Consider the following 18,338-nt stretch of genomic DNA (forward strand, 5'->3'; position numbering starts at 1 on the left):
ACTGTGTGCCTCCACATACCTCCTTGTGTACCACAGATGACGATCAAAAGAATCCTGTCTGGTTCATTCCTAAACAATTCACAAATACCCATGTGCATATATAGTAATCGGAGAAATTAAATGTGATTTATTAGACATAGTGAGACTTCTAAAGGACTGAAAGACCACTCGCAATTGTAGTGATCAGTGGAATTCAATATGGTTGATGCAGACATAGGGAGACTTCTAAAGGGCTAAAAGATCACCTGTAGTGGAAAAAAGGAAAAAGGGGTGTAAACACATTATATAAAGTGACACTGCATACATATAGGTGAAGCAACAAGGTAAAACCCATAGCCATATTAAAGGTGTGCTAAATGGTGTGAACTAAAGTGCATTACATAAAGTGTAAGTCAATATGTTCAGAATATGTGCAAAAAGAAACTCTCAGATTATATCAGAAGAAATCATATATACAGTGGGTATGAAAAGTATTCAGACCCCTTTAAATTTTTCACTCTTCGTTTCATTGCAGCCATTTGGTAAATTCAAAAAAGTTCATATTTTTTCACATTAATGTACACTCTGCACCCCATCTTGACTGAAAAAAAAACAAATGTAGAAATTTTTGCATAGGACTTAATTTGGAAGGGCACAACATTCAGGCATTGGCCACACCAGGACCAGGGATTCGGGTTCAGGAAACTGGCAGTACCAGGACCAGGAAACCTCACAACTGATCTGATAGAACACCACACTACCTAATGACTAAACTCGTTAATTAGTGACTCCCTATGAGAGAGGGAGTCTTTTATACAGGATGATTCCCAGCAAGCAATTGGCTGAGAGCCATCCAGGAGGTGTACACATTATGCTAAATGCCACACAGCAACAGGGAGAGGGCATTTAGCAATATGAGCGCCCCTTTAAGAGCTCCCACAGCATAAAGCAGGGCTGGGGTGGTGAGTAAGCCGGCATCTCTGCATGGAGGTAGAAGGGGACACCATGCAGGGTCGCCGGCCATTGCGCAAGTGATGTGTCTTGTGATTCTAAATTCCTTTCTTCCATCACTAGACTTAAAAGCAGAAGTTTGCATCATATTTGGGAATGCTATGCAGTCCTCTTGATCCAAAGGCCCTTTCCACTTTTTGTCCTTCATAGTAGCTATGTACTAGCATATATTTCAAATTCTTCGTTCCTTTGTATGTGATATAGGGATACTCGCTCGTATAGTTAGAGAGTAGCTGGTCTGTCCTTAGAATGGGCCAGAACTTCTGAAGGGCTTGTCTCATATCATACCATTTATTGTTGTACGTGGATATGAAGCAGTGTCTAATAATTTACTATATAATAATAATGTTTTATTAAAGGATGTGCAACAACGTGGGGTAGAGTGAGAACCAAAATACCAAGAAGGGCACTGAACCAGGGGACGACATAAATTGCAGAATATGGCAGCATGCGAGAAATATATCACAATAGATAAATGGCAAAGTTAATATAGCCAAAATAATCAATAGTAAATTATTGGACACTTTCGTTTTTTTCTTTGTTTACTATTTCAATTTCCGAGTTGTCCGTCGCATTGTCCATTTGGTGTACATATAGTGGTGATGGTAAAAATACCCCCCATTTTTCTTGATTTATATGTATACCTTGCCTTGAGGTTTTTTTTTTGTCTCTGTTAGGAGGAAGTAGATTTGTATCTTTTGGACATAGGAGGTCTCTTCTCTCAGAAGCCTTCCTTGATGTTTCTTCTTAAATACAGATTCTTTTCAAATCTCTTTGATAGATATCCTGTCTGTTTGAAGAAAGAGTGATCAGATGAACATACTTTGCATGTGTGTATGAATTGTCCAGTTGGTATTGCCCTAATCAAGTGTGATTGATGCGAGGAGGATGAATGTAGAAGTGAGTTTACTGCAGTGTCTTTTCTAAATACTTCAGTGCATTTCGAAATCCTGATGTCTAAAAAGTCTATTGTGGTTTGGTTGTAGGAGCTGGTTAACTTGATGTTCAAATGGTTCTTGGAAAGACTTTAAATAAAGGTGTTCAGCTCACTTTCAGACCCCTGCCAGATGATGAAAAAATCATGTGTGAATCAAGTCCACAATAGTACTTTATCAATTAGAGGAAGGTGGTTTGAAATGAAGTTTTCTCTCTGTCATAGACATAAAATAGGTCTTCGTAGGATGGCACAAAGGCCGCCCCCAATACGGTACCTTGTAATTGTAGCGAGCACGCTTCTTTGAAAAAAATAAATTGTGAGTCAAAGAGAATTCTAGAAGGGTTGAGATAAAAAGAGATCAAATTAGAATCTACATTGGTCATTGCAAAACATGTTTTGAGAACTTAGATGCCAATGACGAATAGATGTAGTTAGTTATTCGACATCAAGGGTGACAAGCCAAATACCTTCTTCCATATATATATTTTCCAGTTTGTTAAGAAATACATTTGTGTCTTTCAAATATGATGGTAATGTTTCCACCATAGGTCTTAAATAATGGTCCAAGAATTTTCCTACACATTTACATAAACTGCCATTTCCTGACACAATGGGACGACCTGGGGGATTCAACAATTTCTCGTGTACCTTAGGTAAGAGGTAAAAGCATGCAGCACATGGGAACTCTGGAACCAGGCCTTCTTTGATGTCTTTAATGATTACGTCTGTCTGGACAGCTTCATCCACAAAAAATTTAGCTGCTTTTGGAAAGAAGATGTAAGATTAAACATATAGTATAGCATGTGAATAGTCTCTTCCGTATTGTGCATAAGACTCATTTATTCAAGTTTATGGGTGCACAAAAAATCATGTGGATCACATACGGAACAACCATATTTTATCCAAGCACGGCTACATTGCAGTTATGAACATAGGACCCTTTATTTGATCATATACATTTTGAACTTGATGTATAAAAACAAATGCAATATGGATGACTTTTCAGAGACAAGTCTTAGTCTACACTTATTCATACATGTGATATATTTATGTGGTACAGCACATGGACCCCTAGAGTTTCATAGATCTATACACGCATCTGTGAAAATCACAGATCTGAGCGTGAGATCCATGAGAATCTGAGCAGGTCCAATTCTGAACTGTGTTTGCAGATCGAACTTGGCCATACAAGTCAAGGAGGATCTATGTAATACTTTTGTTTTCTGTGTCTCACGAATCCGTTGAATAATGTTCAATTTGAATAAAAAAACTACAACTTTTGTTGGCCTTGAACAAACGTGTCTTCAGTAAAAAAACAAACAAACATGCATTTAGAATTACAACTGAGAAAATAATAGTCTGTTTCCCAAACAGATAAAGATCACACAGATGTGTGAATGTGGTGCAACGTCTTTTTCAGGTGAAAAAATAAGAAAGAAAAGTCAGCTCACCACGTTGTAGGAATTCAGATGAGAAGTCCCGCGCGGATGGCCTGGAGCAAGGCAAGATCTTCAGCATTCAATATTTAAGGGATTGGAAATCCAGCGAGGCATATGTGGTAAAATTCAGAAAAAAACTTTATCATCAAAAATGAAAAAAATTTAAAATAGAGATGGAGTCACCAGCAGAACACTTACCAACGCGTTTCGGCTGAGGAGCCTTATTCATGGCTACCACGAATAAGGCTTCTTAGCCAAAACGTGTTAGTCAGTGTGCCGCTGGTGACTTCATCTGTTTTTGAATTTTACCACATATGCCTCACTGAATTTCCAATCCCTTTCATATTGAATGTCTTTTTCAGGTGGGTCCACTTTGAAACCCTCCTGAAAAAGCCCTGTAAAAACACTCAAAAGAATGAACATAGGCATTTCTGTGTCAGAAACACAAGCTGTTCACGTGTTCAGTCTTTTCACCACTTCAAGTTTCAAAAGACGCAAAGTGGTTAAAACTAGTCACCTGACCATCCTTCAGGAGTTTTCCTCTTGGAAAGTGCCACAAACTAAATAAAGAAGTCAACGGGGAGCTCAAAGAGACAGGCAAAAAATAGTTTAGCAGAGTTTTAAAAACGCTGAATGAAAAGGTGCTTCCTGAAGTGTGTACTGCTTTAAAAAGTTGGCAGGTTCTCCCGAATTTAAAAGATGTCATGTGCACATATCCTGTGAGTGCTTTCACACGCATCAATGAAAAAAGGCCTTACCAATAAATGGTTAAAGTTATAGTTCACTTCAAAAGGCAAACAGGCCACAGTGGTACATGGTGGAAGTAGCACAGGAGCAAATATAACAAATAAAGAAACCACTCATGCTAACGCACGTTCAAACGTTCAGTTTTGATGATTTTTTTACATCAGTATTTGTAAGCGAAAACCAGGAGTGAAACAATCAGAGGAAAAGTATAATACAGTGGGGAAAAGAAGCATTTGATACACTGCCGATATTGCAAGTTTTTCCACCTACAAAGAATGGAGAGGTCTGTAATTTTGCTTCTTAGGTACACTTCAGCTCTGAGAGACAGAATCTGGGAGAAAAAAAAAGATACGAAAATCACATTGTATGATTCAAATAATTAAAATTTCATTTTATTGCATGAAATAAGTACAGGTCCTTCTCAAAAAATTAGCATATAGTGTTAAATTTCATTATTTACCATAATGTAATGATTACAATTAAACTTTCATATATTATAGATTCATTATCCACCAACTGAAATTTGTCAGGTCTTTTATTGTTTTAATACTGATGATTTTGGCATACAACTCCTGATAACCCAAAAAACCTGTCTCAATAAATTAGCATATCAAGAAAAGGTTCTCTAAACGACCTATTACCCTAATCTTCTGAATCAACTAATTAACTCTAAACACATGCAAAAGATACCTGAGGCTTTTAAAAACTCCCTGCCTGGTTCATTACTCAAAACCCCCATCATGGGTAAGACTAGCGACCTGACAGATGTCAAGAAGGCCATCATTGACACCCTCAAGCAAGAGGGTAAGACCCAGAAAGAAATTTCTCAACAAATAGGCTGTTCCCAGAGTGCTGTATCAAGGCACCTCAATGGTAAGTCTGTTGGAAGGCAAAAATGTGGCAGAAAACGCTGTACAACGAGAAGAGGTGACCGGACCCTGAGGAAGATTGTGGAGAAGGACCGATTCCAGACCTTGGGGAACCTGAGGAAGCAGTAGACTGAGTCTGGTGTGGAAACATCCAGAGCCACCGTGCACAGGCGTGTGCAGGAAATGGGCTACAGGTGCCACATTCCCCAGGTAAAGCCACTTTTGAACCATAAACAGCGGCAGAAGCGCCTGACCTGGGCTACAGAGAAGCAGCACTGGACTGTTGCTAAGTGGTCCCAAGTACTTTTTTCTGATGAAAGCAAATTTTGCATGTCATTCGGAAATCAAGGTGCCAGAGTCTGGAGGAAGACTGGGGAGAAGGAAATGCCAAAATGCCTGAAGTCCAGTGTCAAGTACCCACAGTCAGTGATGGTGTGGGGTGCCATGTCAGCTGCTGGTGTTGGTCCACTGTGTTTCATCAAGGGCAGGGTCAATGCAGCTAGCTATCAGGAGATTTTGGAGCACTTCATGCTTCCATCGGCTGAAATGCTTTATGGAGATGAAGATTTCATTTTTCAGCACGACCTGGCACCTGCTCACAGTGCCAAAACCACTGGTAAATGGTTTACTGACCATGGTATTACTGTGCTCAATTGGCCTGCCAACTCTCCTGACCTGAACCCCATAGAGAATCTGTGGGATATTGTGAAGAGAAAGTTGAGAGACGCAAGACCCAACACTCTGGATGAGCTTAAGGCCGCTATTGAAGCATCCTGGGCCTCCATAACATCTCAGCAGTGTCACAGGCTGATTGCCTCCATGCCACGCCGCATTGAAGCAGTCATTTCTGCCAAAGGATTCCCGACCAAGTATTGAGTGCATAACTGAACATTATTATTTGATTTTTTTTTGTTTGTTATTAAAAAACACTTTTATTTGATTGGACGGGTGAAATATGCTAATTTATTGAGACAGGTTTTTTGGGTTATCAGGAGTTGTATGCCAAAATCATCAGTATTAAAACAATAAAAGACCTGACAAATTTCAGTTGGTGGACAATGAATCTATAATATATGAAAGTTTAATTGTAATCATTACATTATGGTAAATAATGAAATTTAACACTATATGCTAATTTTTTGAGAAGGACCTGTATTTGATCACCTATCAACCAGCAAGAATTCTAGCTCTCACAGACCTGTTAGTTTTTCATTAAGAAGTCCTCCTACTCTGACCACATTACCTATATTAATTCCACCTGTTTGAACTTGTTACCTGTTTAAAAGATACCTGTTCACACAATCAATCACACTACAACCTCTCCACCATTGCCAAGTCCAAAGAGCTGTCTAAGGCCTCCAGAGACAAAATGATAGACCTGCACAAGGCTGGGATGGGCTACAGGGCAATAGGCAAGCAGCTTGGTGGGGTAAGGATGATTCTGAGAAAGGACATGAATCAGCGCAGTACTACATGGGAGGACCTGGTCACTGAACTGAAGAAATGAAGAGAACTGGGACCAATGTCTCAAACATTACCTTTAGTAACACACTATGCCATCATGGATTAAAATTCTGCAGGGCACACAGTGTCCCCCTGAACATGCAAGCACATGTCCAGGCCTGTTTGAAGTTCATCAATGACCATCTCAATGATCCAGAGGAGGCATGGGAGAAGGTCATGTGGTCAGACTTTTTGATATCAACTTCATTCACCATGTATGAAGGAAGAAGAAGGATGAGTACAGCCCCAAGAACACTGGACCAACCGTGAAGCATGGTAATAATAATAATAATAATCTTTATTTATATAGCGCCAACATATTCCGCAGCGCTTTACAGTTTAACAGTTTCAAACACAACAGTCATAGGTAACAATGTTAACAATACAGTAATAAAGCAAAATAAGACAAAATAAGACGACCCTGCTCGTGAGAGCTTACAATCTACAATGAGGTGGGCGAGATACAAAGCACAGGTGTGTATTTACAATGATGTATTTACAATGATGGTCCAGCCATCTTCAGGGGGTGGGGGGTAGATGGAGATAGTGAATGGGCTACACAAACACAAACCTAAAATGACTGATTAGGGAACGTGATAGGCCGCTCTGAACAAATGAGTTTTGAGCGAGCGCCTAAAACTATGCAAGTTGTGGATGGTCCTAATATCTTGGGGTAGAGCATTCCAGAGGATTGGCGCAGCACGGGAGAAGTCTTGGAGTCGGGAGTGGGAGGTACGGATTAGTGCAGAGGTTAGTCGAAAGTCGTTTGCAGAGCGCAGCGGTCAGCTAGGCCGATAGACAGAAATGAGGGAGGAGATGTAAGGGGGTGCTGCACTGTGGAGAGCTTTGTGGGTGAGAACAAGTAGTTTGAATTGTATCCTGTAATGAATGGGCAGCCAGTGTAACGACTGGCGAAGAGCGGACACGTCCGAGTAACGATTAGCCAGATGGACGACCCTAGCTGCTGCATTAAGGATAGACTGAAGAGGGGAAAGTCGCGAGAGGGGGAGGCCAATTAATAGAGAGTTGCAGTAGTCCAGACGGGAGTGGATTAGGGCGACAGTGAGAGTTTTTGTTGTCTCCATGGTGAGAAAAGGGCATATTCTAGAGATGTTCTTTAGGTGTAAGCGGCACGAGCGGGCAAGAGATTAAGAGATTGTATGTGGGAGGTGAAGGAGAGATCGGAGTCAAACATAACACCCAGACAGCGTGCCTGCTGCCTAGGCGTTATTATGGTGCCACCCACGGAGAGGGAGATGTCAGATTTAGGGAGGCTAGTAGAAGGCGGGAGCAGAAGAAGTTCAGTTTTGGAGAGGTTGAGTTTCAGATAGAGAGCGGACATGATGTTAGAGACTGCAGACAGACAGTCAGTGGCGTTCTGTAGTACAGCGGGGGTAAGGTCATGGGCTGACGTGTATAGTTGTGTGTCATCAGCATAAAGATGGTACTGAAAGCCAAATCTGCTGATGGTCGGTCCAACTGGGGCCGTGTAGAGGGAGAAGAGAAGGGGGCCAAGGACTGAGCCCTGAGGTACCCCGACAGTGAGAGGAAGAGGAGATGAAGGGGAGCCGGAGAACAGAACACTGAAGGAGCGTTCAGAAAGATAGGAAGAGAACCAGGAGAGAGCAGTGTCCTTAATGCCTAGTGACTGGAGCCTAGAGAGTAGGAGAGGGTGGTCAACAGTGTCGAAAGCTGCAGAAAGATCGAGGAGAATGAGCAGAGAGTGGAACGGGAAAGATCATACTTTGGGGGTGGTTTTCTGCAAAGGGGATAGGACGACTGCACCGTATTGAAGGGAGGATGGATGGGGCCATGTATCTCAAGATTTTGGCAAACAACCTCCTTCCGTTAGTTAAAGCACTGAAGATGGGTCGTGGCAGGATCTTCCAGCATTATAATGACCTGAAACACTCAGCCAGGGCAACTAAGGAGTGACTCCGTAAGAAACAGTTCAAGGTCATGGAGTGGCCGAGCCAGTCTCCAGACCTGAACCCAATAGAAAATCTTTTAAGGGAGCTGAAACTCAATGTTGCCCAGCGTCAGCCCCGAAACCTTAAAGATCTGGAAAAGATCTGTATGGAAGAGTGGGAAAAAAATCCCTGTTGCATGGCGTGCAAACTTGGTCAAGAACTACAAGAAACATCTGACCTCTGTAATTTCAAACAAAGGTTTCTATACCAATTAGTAAAGCGAACCTGTTAACATGAATTTGCTAAGTAGCCTACAGATACTGTCAGGTCGGCGCCATTACACTGATTAACATGATACCTTGGTTGATGAAATCCGTCTTGTGGTTATTGTTTAATCTGTATTTGCAGTTTTCAGTTAATGAGATTCTCGTGCTCTGGGGTGGGGCTGTGGGGCGACTGTGGGCGGGGCTTTATGTGGTGCTCTGCTTGCATATATAGCTTTACGGGCTTATGACAATTCACTGATCCATCACTGACCTGCCCGTTATTTTACATAATGAATAGAATATTGCTAGCTTAGAATTTTTTTTTACTTGAGCTAAATGGTGATGGCCCGTGCGCTATGGCATCTATCGCTTGCCGATAGATGCTACTGAGCAAGCACCACCACTGGCGCCATTTTGCTGAAGCCAATTTTTTTCTCTTCAGCTAAATGCTGCCGCCGCTACCGCATTTGAGAGAAAAAAATTAACTGCAGCAAAATGGAGCCAGCGCTTATGCATTAGCATCTGTTGGCAAACAATAGATGCTACTGCGCATGCACCGCCATGGGCGCCATTTTCCTGGAAGAAAAAAAAAATTTGGCTGCAGCAAAAAGACATCGGCGGCGCTTGCCCAGTAGCATCTACCAGTAAGCGATAGATGCTACTGCGCAGCTGCCACCATTTTGCTGAAGTATAATTTTTCTTCTACGCCAACAATATTTTTGCATTATATAAAATAGAGGGCAGGTCATTGAAGGAGCAGTGACTTGTTTTAAGCCATGCAGATGCATTTGTAAGCAGAGCACAACTTAAAGCTCTGCCCACAGGCCGCCCCAAAGCGCAAGCATATCATTAACTGAAAACTGCAAATACAGATTACACAACAACTACAAGACGGATTTCAGCAACCAAGGTATTTTAATCAATATAACGGCGCCGACCTGACATCTACTGACAGGTTCACTTTAAGTTCTGTTTTTCTATTGTATCAAATTCTTATTTCAATAAAATGCAAATTAACTATGTGGTCTGGTCAACGGTGTGGCAGTATTTGTCCCTTGTATGTTGTATTATTCGGTCACTATGTGGTCTAGTCATGGTGTGGTGGTATTTCTTCCTGTATGTGGTATTATTGGTCTTGGTATAGTGGATTGTGTTGTGTATGGCGGTCATTTGTTCTCTCTGATATTAATTAGGAGAGGATTCTTTATTTCCATTAGAGAATAAATACTATTTACACAGCAGCGGAGATGCACTTACAGGGGGTTGCCTGTGAAAAAAGTAATCACCTCTCCACAGGATAAGTGATAACGTGCTGATTGGTGGGGTCTGACTACTTGGACCCAATCGGCAGAATGTGGAACTTTTTATCCCCATTAGACTGGAGAGCATGTCCGACTTGACCACTGATCCATTCATTCCCTCAGCAGCTAAACTTGTTTTTTTCTGGAAGCCCCAAAGAGAATGAATGGAGTGGCGGTCAGACATCCCACCTGACGCTCCATTTTAAAATGGGGATAAGTGTCCTATCAACGATAAAACTTCCTCATTGTTCCGATCAGTGCAGTTTCTAATAGTCCGACCTAAGTGCTTACCTATCCTGTGGAGCCCATGGATCAGTGATAACTTGTTTTAACCAAAGAACCCCATTAATGTAAATTACCGTAATTCTAAATCCCAGTTATGGGGGCGCACAGTAGATGTGCAGGAGCTGCTTGTGTTTTACAGTCAATGCTCCACTATAATCAGGATAACTACTAACAAATATTTGCATATAGCTGTAGGGTGGGCCCCTGGAGTCCATTCTCCTGGTGGTCCCCAGACACCCCAGTCCAACCCTGTATAAAGAGAAAAATCATACAAACTGAAAATTTTGCATTGGTCTCTTAATTTTTGCCAGAGCTGTATATGACATACATAGATAGAAGAAAAGCCGGCAATTCAGCAGCCGCGTACTGTAAAATCACTGCAGGAGTCGACAGGATAGAAGAGATGGATTACATACAGTAGTACAGTGTGTGCAGCTTGCTGTACATGTATTTATTTAATAAAAGATAATTTTTCAGAAAAAAATGGCATGGGCTCCAGCATAATTTTCGTAACCAGCAGAGGGAAAGCTGATGGCTGTGAGCCGATGTTTAAAGCCTGGGAATGGGGTAATACCCATGGAGCTTCTCACGCTATTAATATCAGCTCACAACTGTAATGGAGTTGTCTTATTGATGCCTCTCCATTACTAACCTTGGGGCAACTATCACCCCACTTGCCACCTCTATAGGGTAAGTGGAAAAGCAAGGCTAAGTGCCAGAATTGGCGCATCTTAGAAATGCGCCATTTCTGCGATGGCTGAGAGCTCATGTTTTTAGCCAGGGGAAAGGTCAGTATCCATGGCCCCTTTCTAGGCTAATAATATCAGTCCGCAGCTGTCTGCATAGCCTTTGTTGGTGATTAATTATTGGGGGACCATACATCATTTTTTTTCGGGTCCCCATTTTAATAACCAGTAAAGGCTAACTATACAGTTGTGAGCTGATATTAATAGCCTGGGAAGCTCCATGGGTATTACCCCCTTCCCAGGCTATAAACATCGGCTCCCAGCCATCTGCTTTCCCTCTGCAGGTTACGAAAATTAAGCTGGAGCTCGCGCCATTTTTTCAGGAAAATTATCTTTCATTAATTAAATACATGTACAGTAAGCTGCACACACACTGCACTAATCTGTCACTAACATCTATATAGCTACCTATTCTATTTGTATTTACTGTACATAATCCATCTCTTCCATCCTGTTGGCTCCTACTGTGATTTTACACTACGCAGCTGCTGAATTGCCGGCTTTTCTTCTATCTATGTAATATATATACATATATATGCGTGTGTCACTGACATCTATATATCTATGTATTCTATGTGTATATATCTGAATAGAATATAGATGAATTGCCGGCTTTTCAAAGGACAACAGTACGTAAAAAAATAAGACAGCACTCGCATGGTCCGAGTGCTGTGCGATTTTTTTTCTCGCACTCATAGGCTTGCATTGACGAGTCTCGGTGACAATCACAGCATTCTGCGACTTTACACGCACGCCGAATACAGCTGAGAAAATAAATGCGAGCTGCCCCATAGGTTAACACTGGCCCGAGTGCTATGCAATGTTTTCTCACATAGCACTCGGTCGTATTCTACGGTAGTGTTGCTCTGGCATAAGGTTGAAAGCAGCCGGAAATTTGAACTTTTTTCTTTTTTTAACACGACAATGGCTGGTTCCTAAATTCATTAAGTATAGAAGCTTTTTTCCATTGCTGGAGCGCTGTAATATGGCTTTCTCCAGCAATTCCATAGAGTGAATAGTGCTGCAGGCGAGTATGCACATTGCTGCTACATTGTAACAGTGAAAAGTTCTAGTGATCAGTGGGGGTCCGGTGGTTGGACATCCACCAATCCAGCAGTTATCACCTAGCCACAAGATGGTGATATTTTTTTCCAAATGAAATACCTCTATAAAGTATCATTTAATAATTTCATAATGTACTAAATGAACAATCTGCAATTCACTTTATTTAAAAATTATTACCCTTGCAAAACTTCTCCAACGTGCCTGTGACTAGGGAGCTCCCTTCTGTCTAATTGCATATTTTTAATTGTAATCCACTCTAGCAGCAGAGAAACCGAAAGCGTGAAAGTTCCATTGTGTCTCTACTCCTGCTCTCCTGTATGTCAACATACATACAAACAAAACAGAAGGGTAGACTTTCACTTCCAGACATCCTGCAAAGTGAGGGAAATGTAATTCCAGCACCTATAATGCTGGCAGAATGCTGTTGAACACTAACTGACTAATTATAAAACGGATGACAAGAATGGGATTCAGGACTATTCCTGGACATATTGGACTAATATGTGCTCTAAAATGCAATTTAAAATGTTTAGCATGAGGGTAAAAAGCTCATGCTTTTCTACAGGTTTTAGGTGAAAGGAAAATTATGATTTAATAACTTGCAAAACAAAATACTGACACAATCTATAATATGAGTTAGCCACTCCATTACACACATGTCCACCCGTGTCGCTGAACAAGGTACTGGAAGGACTAAAACATTCATTTTGGTGGCATAAAATTAGAAAAGTAATTGAATTACTTACTGAAGTTCTGTAAGTCTTTGACAGTCTAAATTATGTGCATAAGGTTTTAGGTTTCCTATGGATATCTCTTTCTTTCTTTTACATTTTTTTCTTGTTTTTTTTCTACCCTATTCCCAATGAGGTAGTTTATGTTTGATTCCAATAATTTACTTCTATAGCGCCAACATATTCTGCAGCGCTTTTGCAAGTCAGGAGGAACATGTAGAGAAAAATAAGACACATTCTACAATTTCCAAGACTAAAGAGGGTCCTGCTCACCGGCTTACAATCATACTTTACTTTCTACCTTGCTTCAGTGGAAATATTGGTGTTGTAGCACTTTTGTTTGCCCTTCTCTAAACCCCTCAGCAGACAAGAAGGAGAACCTAGTCACTGACCTCCCACCATTCACCTGCCATTTATTTTCATCACATTTTGCAAACTTGAACAGATATATTTAACCTGAAAGATGCCAGGTGCCACCACTTTAGAAGCACATCCTAAACACAGGATGAATATGGAACGTACTGAGTACACATCCTTCACTACTTGGCCAGTTCTATTAAGAAACAGTAAATTTGCTATCCATTGTGTATTTGCTGTATACAAAGTGTTTTTGTAGTTATTAGGGTCCTGTGTCCTGACCGTATTGTGTTCATCCACCCCCCACATTGCTCCACTGTGCTGTGAATGCAAACCACAGCAAGTTGTGGAGGAGGCTGCTCGAGGAGATAAGTTGTATCTTTAGCAGCTTCCATGTACAACTGCTGACTGTCACTGTAATCCTTCCCCCTATTGCACACCTAAATGTCCTATGTATATAGAGCTGCCATTTCTTCATCTTCAGGTCTTTGCATGCCGTCTTGGATCCTTCTTCCTTTTGCATGGGTTGGGTTTGATAATTATCTCTACATTGTGTCACATCAGAGATGAATAAAGGATGGGGCTCAGCTTGAACTGGCAGTCAACGGAGTTTCCCCACAAGGAAGTAAATATTAGTTTGCTTTTAGGCTTTGCGTAAAAAGCTGGAATTTTGTTCCCTTGTCTTGTGTACGCCATATGTTGTACTAGTACTAGACACCTATGTAGGCCAGGTTGTGCAATGGATTATTCAGGCCTAGTTTCCTTTTGGCTTTCCTTCTAAGCCAGGGACAGAAAGCTTTTATAATCTTGGATGTTTGTAGTGTTCAGCACTTGGGTGCGTTTTGTAGCTAGTATTTTCGGTACATATTGTCCTCATGTATTAATGTTTAGTAGATGTTTTATTTTGGGTGAAAGTAATCCTATAGAACAGTAAACAACTCCCATGTATCCAAAGGGTTTTTGGATGAGTTCCTCTAAATCTACGACTACATTTCTCTACGTTTCCAGATCTTACTTTATATATATACTGTATATATAACTTTTTTGTGATATATATTTTTGATTGTGTCATTCCTTTAAGACATCACTTGCGACACACAGCGGCCCCTCTTCAGACATTAACGTTTCGCTGTATGGTGAATGGGTGGAGTTAGATCTAGTTCCTCTATCTGTGGTTAATGACGTTGGCCATTGGGAAAGGTTAAAAGGGGAGGTTGGCCTGCTTTCCATCCTTTTACCCATCGGTCCCCAGTGAAGGCAAAGCTGAAGCTGCACTGGATTATGACGGAGCACCCCCTGCAACCGAAGCAGTGAACAGTAAGTGCATGTATAGGGGTGGTGAACAACGGGTAACTTAATATGTTACCATTATGCACATTTGATAGCTCGGTTATAGTTTTGTTTTTTTCTTTAAATAAGAACTTGCCTAATTTAAATGTGATGGAATCTATATATTAAATCGACATATCAAGTAAAAATGTTGCTAGTGAAAGTTGGCGCTGCAGTTTAGATCTTAGAACTGAGATGTGTTGCATTGCTTTAGGAACAATTAGGTAACTAATCATCTGTTCTTCCTGTTTCGTTAGAGCGTCCTCTTAAAAAAAAAGAAGCTCTCGTCTCATGATCATGATCTGTAAAATACACTTGCTGGATGACTTGACATTTTAAAGTTCAAGGGAAAATATTTATATTTTTGATGCATTAAAGAAGCTGAAAACTAATATTGCAAAACAAAAACTACTTTCTAAGCTGTGTTTTGTTTTTTAATATTTTTTAAACAATATGCATTGTCCCTGACACATTATAAAATAGTATAATCTACTAAGCGCAATGGGTTATTTGGCATCACAATGCAACTTCCTTAATGAAATATTAAGATTAAGTAGCAGACAACCACACACACAAACTTCAGAAAGTTCCTTAAATAGTGGTGTCAGAAACGTAATAATTTGTGTGATACAAACCAAGAGTTTACTTTAGCAAACTAAAATTCCCCATTGTCTCTCAGTGGATTTGGTACAAAGTTGGTAAAACTCACGGCCAATCTAGTGCCCATAGCACTCTTAGCAAAGGACTTATGTTTGGGGGAAAAGATGGATGTTTTTTTTATTGCCCTGGAGATTAGTGGTGTATAAGGCCTCTTCCTTTTACTGCCCCAATATGGTAGTTAAGTTCAGCAAAGTTAAATCCCCAAATTAAAGAATTGGGGATGACAACTGTCAGCCAACTTATTTATTTGTTGTAGTTCGCTAACAGTTATAACACACATTAATATCTACTTGGACATGCCTCCTTTATTTAATATGTAGGGATGACTAATACTTGTAAACCTTGTAACTGTAACATGCCTCTGAAACATTACTTTTCTATAATAGAGTCTATGGTAAAATTATTTTTATAATCTTTGCCCTGTTTGGATGCTTTGTATTAATTATATTGCATTACTTTTAATGAGTCAGAGTCCATTCTTATAAAATATAGATTTTTTTTAAATCGAGCAATACAAATTATTAATCGCTAGTGATAATCTGTATCATGAGACTGTATCATGAGACTACTGGTAGCTGGCAATACACATAATTACATGCTTCAGGCAGAGGGAATTGCAATATTTTAGTGAAACAAATAAGCCCTTATTTTAATGGTACAAATAAGCGACGGACGTCCTTGTACATTCTTCCTTACAGCTCGTACATTCCTTTAGTGAAGGTGTGATACCCGTATCGTCAATACAACTTTAGCATAAAGATTTCACTTTGTCATTACATAGATTAGGATATTACTTTTTAAATCTGCATTATATTAATTGTTATGCCAATAAAAATGACTAATGACCTAATATGTCATAGGTAGTCTGAAGCCTATACAGCAAACTGTTGTTTTATGGCGTGTATTAAATGGCCACCATTTCCTGTCTTGCACTGTTCTAGCTGAAGATACAAGCTTCATAAATAAGGACTTGTGTGAGTCAGAGGGAAAAAAAAAAAACAGAAGTGAAACCCCGTTTGGCGGGAGGTAGTGATCTGACAAACTGATACACAGGCTAAGCTTCTCTTCACTTATAGGGTGCGGACTAACTGACTTAAAGGATTAACGATGCAGATCGCTGATGGAACTTTTATTTCAGCTGCTCAGGAAGTCTACAACCGTTGAAGATGCCACCTGGGTAATGTACATGTGGCTTCAAAAACTAGAGGTACACAAGTGGCCTGCTTTGGGAACTTTACACCTGTTGCACAACGGGGGCAGGAAAGCATAGAGTAACTTTAAATGTTCATAAGAAAAGAGGGCACAATTATTCCAGACTAAATTTGAGTTTACAATAATTTTTTTTAATGTTCACAAAGCAAATTCATCTTATCAGAAATACTTTAAAACCTGCTCTACCATCAAAAGCCTAAATGTACTCTTCTTTTATATATTTGAAGATTTTCATGCTGTAACTTTTATTAATGTATTTTGTTAGGGAAGCAATAAACCTAAATTCTTCAATATTTTCCTATCTATAGACTTTTTTTTGCTTAAACACAGTTACAAAGATTATGTAGTTCCACCAAAATGTACTAGAAAAATTTAATGTACAATTTTTTTCTTCCTTATATTAAAAATGTAACTTTTCCCTGCAGCTTTCAGCATCATTTTTCGGCATCCAGAGTTCTGATGCTATAAACATTTAGCAATTTTTCTCTAACATAATTTAGTGCTCACAAAAATAGATAAGCATATTGGAGGAGAAAGTTACTGTCTGTCATCAGATTCCTCCTGCTTCAGATATCTTGAGACCAGACATGATAAACGCCTAGGAACAAATCCAGGCTGGCTAGTCTATTGATTTCCCCCTGAGAAGAAATGCTGACGTAGTCTGACAACCCCACAGACACCAGCAAATCCGATTACTCCTTCATAAATTGCTGCACTAGCTCAATGAAAAGGGCCTTGGATCAAAATAGTTTTGATTAGAGCCTACAATATTAAGTATTGCCTTATTTTATAAAACTTTTTGTGAGATGGGGAGAGAGGAAAGTCAACAACATGGCGGATTTAATTCATGTGCCTAATATGGCAAAGCGGATCACATTATTAATTACGATATTGCTTGATTTATCTAATTGATTTTATTTTCATGTACAACTGACATATTTTATTACAAATTTCGCTTTTGTAAGACTTATGCAATGTGAACATTCAAGCTACATAAACTGGACGTAACAGTTCTGATTTATTTTTGTTTTTCTGCAGGACATATCCAACTCTGGCAATACTATCTTTCCTTTGGTAAGTGTTATCTGATTGGAAAGGATCACCATATCAGCCATCTTGGAAACACCATATGAAGAAATAGAAGTATGAAAATACAGTGCAGCCATCCATAAAGTAGAAAGCACTACTAGACATGCCTTAACGCTGTAGTGTTTCCTACTTTATGGATGAGTGTACTGGACGCTACAAGACATCTACAGAAATGGAGGACACCCGGTGGAAACCCCTTCCATATATTGACTACTGTAACATTGATTTCATGACATGTATGTAATATAATTTGTCTCGTACATTAAAGTAGACAGTGATCTAGACTGTGTTTGGAGGTTGCACTGTACACATTCTATATCATTTTCTGTGCAAATTTTGTTTACGCTTTTTTTCTTGAATGTTGAGATAATGATTTTTTTAATGTAGAAATGTTTTATGCAAAGGGATTTTCAAAGCCATCTAAACTGTTATAAAACACTAAAATCCGACATCAACTGAGGGAAGACACAATCTGGCCGAATATGAAGACTGACATACAGTGCAGTTACCCATAAAGTAGAAAGCACTACTAGACAGGACTGAACGCTGTAGTGTTTCCTACTTTATGGATAAGTGTACTGGGCACTACTAGACGTCACCTGGAAAACAGACAAAGAAGAATCTCCTTCATTTAAAGAATGTGTCATAGACATAGAAGATTTTGAAACCATTTTATTTCATTACACTTTACTTGCAATTTTGATTATGTTGATTTTTTGTCCCCAATAAACGTTAAGTGCATTGGCTCTCTGTCTATTTCAAGGTTTTGTTGTTTTTTTTTTTGTTGTTTTTTTTCAACAGGAATAACTGTATTTTTTCGGGTTATTAAGATAACATTAATTTGTTGTAAACCTTTTTATAGCATTATCATTTAAAAAATATAAAAAAAAATAAAGTTCAAA

At 39.7% G+C, this 18,338-nt stretch overlaps 2 long non-coding RNA genes across 2 annotated transcripts in view; one reads left to right on the top strand and one right to left on the bottom strand.

The window, feature by feature from the left end:
* Positions 1-1,640: 1,640 nt before the first annotated feature.
* The window catches only part of LOC143815421 (uncharacterized), a 65,236-nt gene continuing 48,538 nt past the window's right edge, over positions 1,641-18,338 (bottom strand). Inside the window, exons 2-4 of the long non-coding RNA XR_013223747.1 lie at positions 4,384-4,444; positions 2,576-2,688; positions 1,641-2,260 (exon numbers count right to left, since the gene is read on the bottom strand). This is a non-coding gene — a long non-coding RNA (uncharacterized LOC143815421). The remainder of the gene's footprint in view (positions 2,261-2,575; positions 2,689-4,383; positions 4,445-18,338) is intronic.
* LOC143815418 (uncharacterized) lies at positions 14,377-18,192 on the top strand. Its single transcript, XR_013223746.1, has 3 exons — positions 14,377-14,463; positions 16,212-16,342; positions 17,386-18,192. It is a non-coding gene; the product is annotated as an uncharacterized LOC143815418 (long non-coding RNA).

This window comes from Ranitomeya variabilis, chromosome 3 (assembly GCF_051348905.1).
Source record: "Ranitomeya variabilis isolate aRanVar5 chromosome 3, aRanVar5.hap1, whole genome shotgun sequence".
Classification (NCBI taxonomy): domain Eukaryota; kingdom Metazoa; phylum Chordata; class Amphibia; order Anura; family Dendrobatidae; genus Ranitomeya; species Ranitomeya variabilis.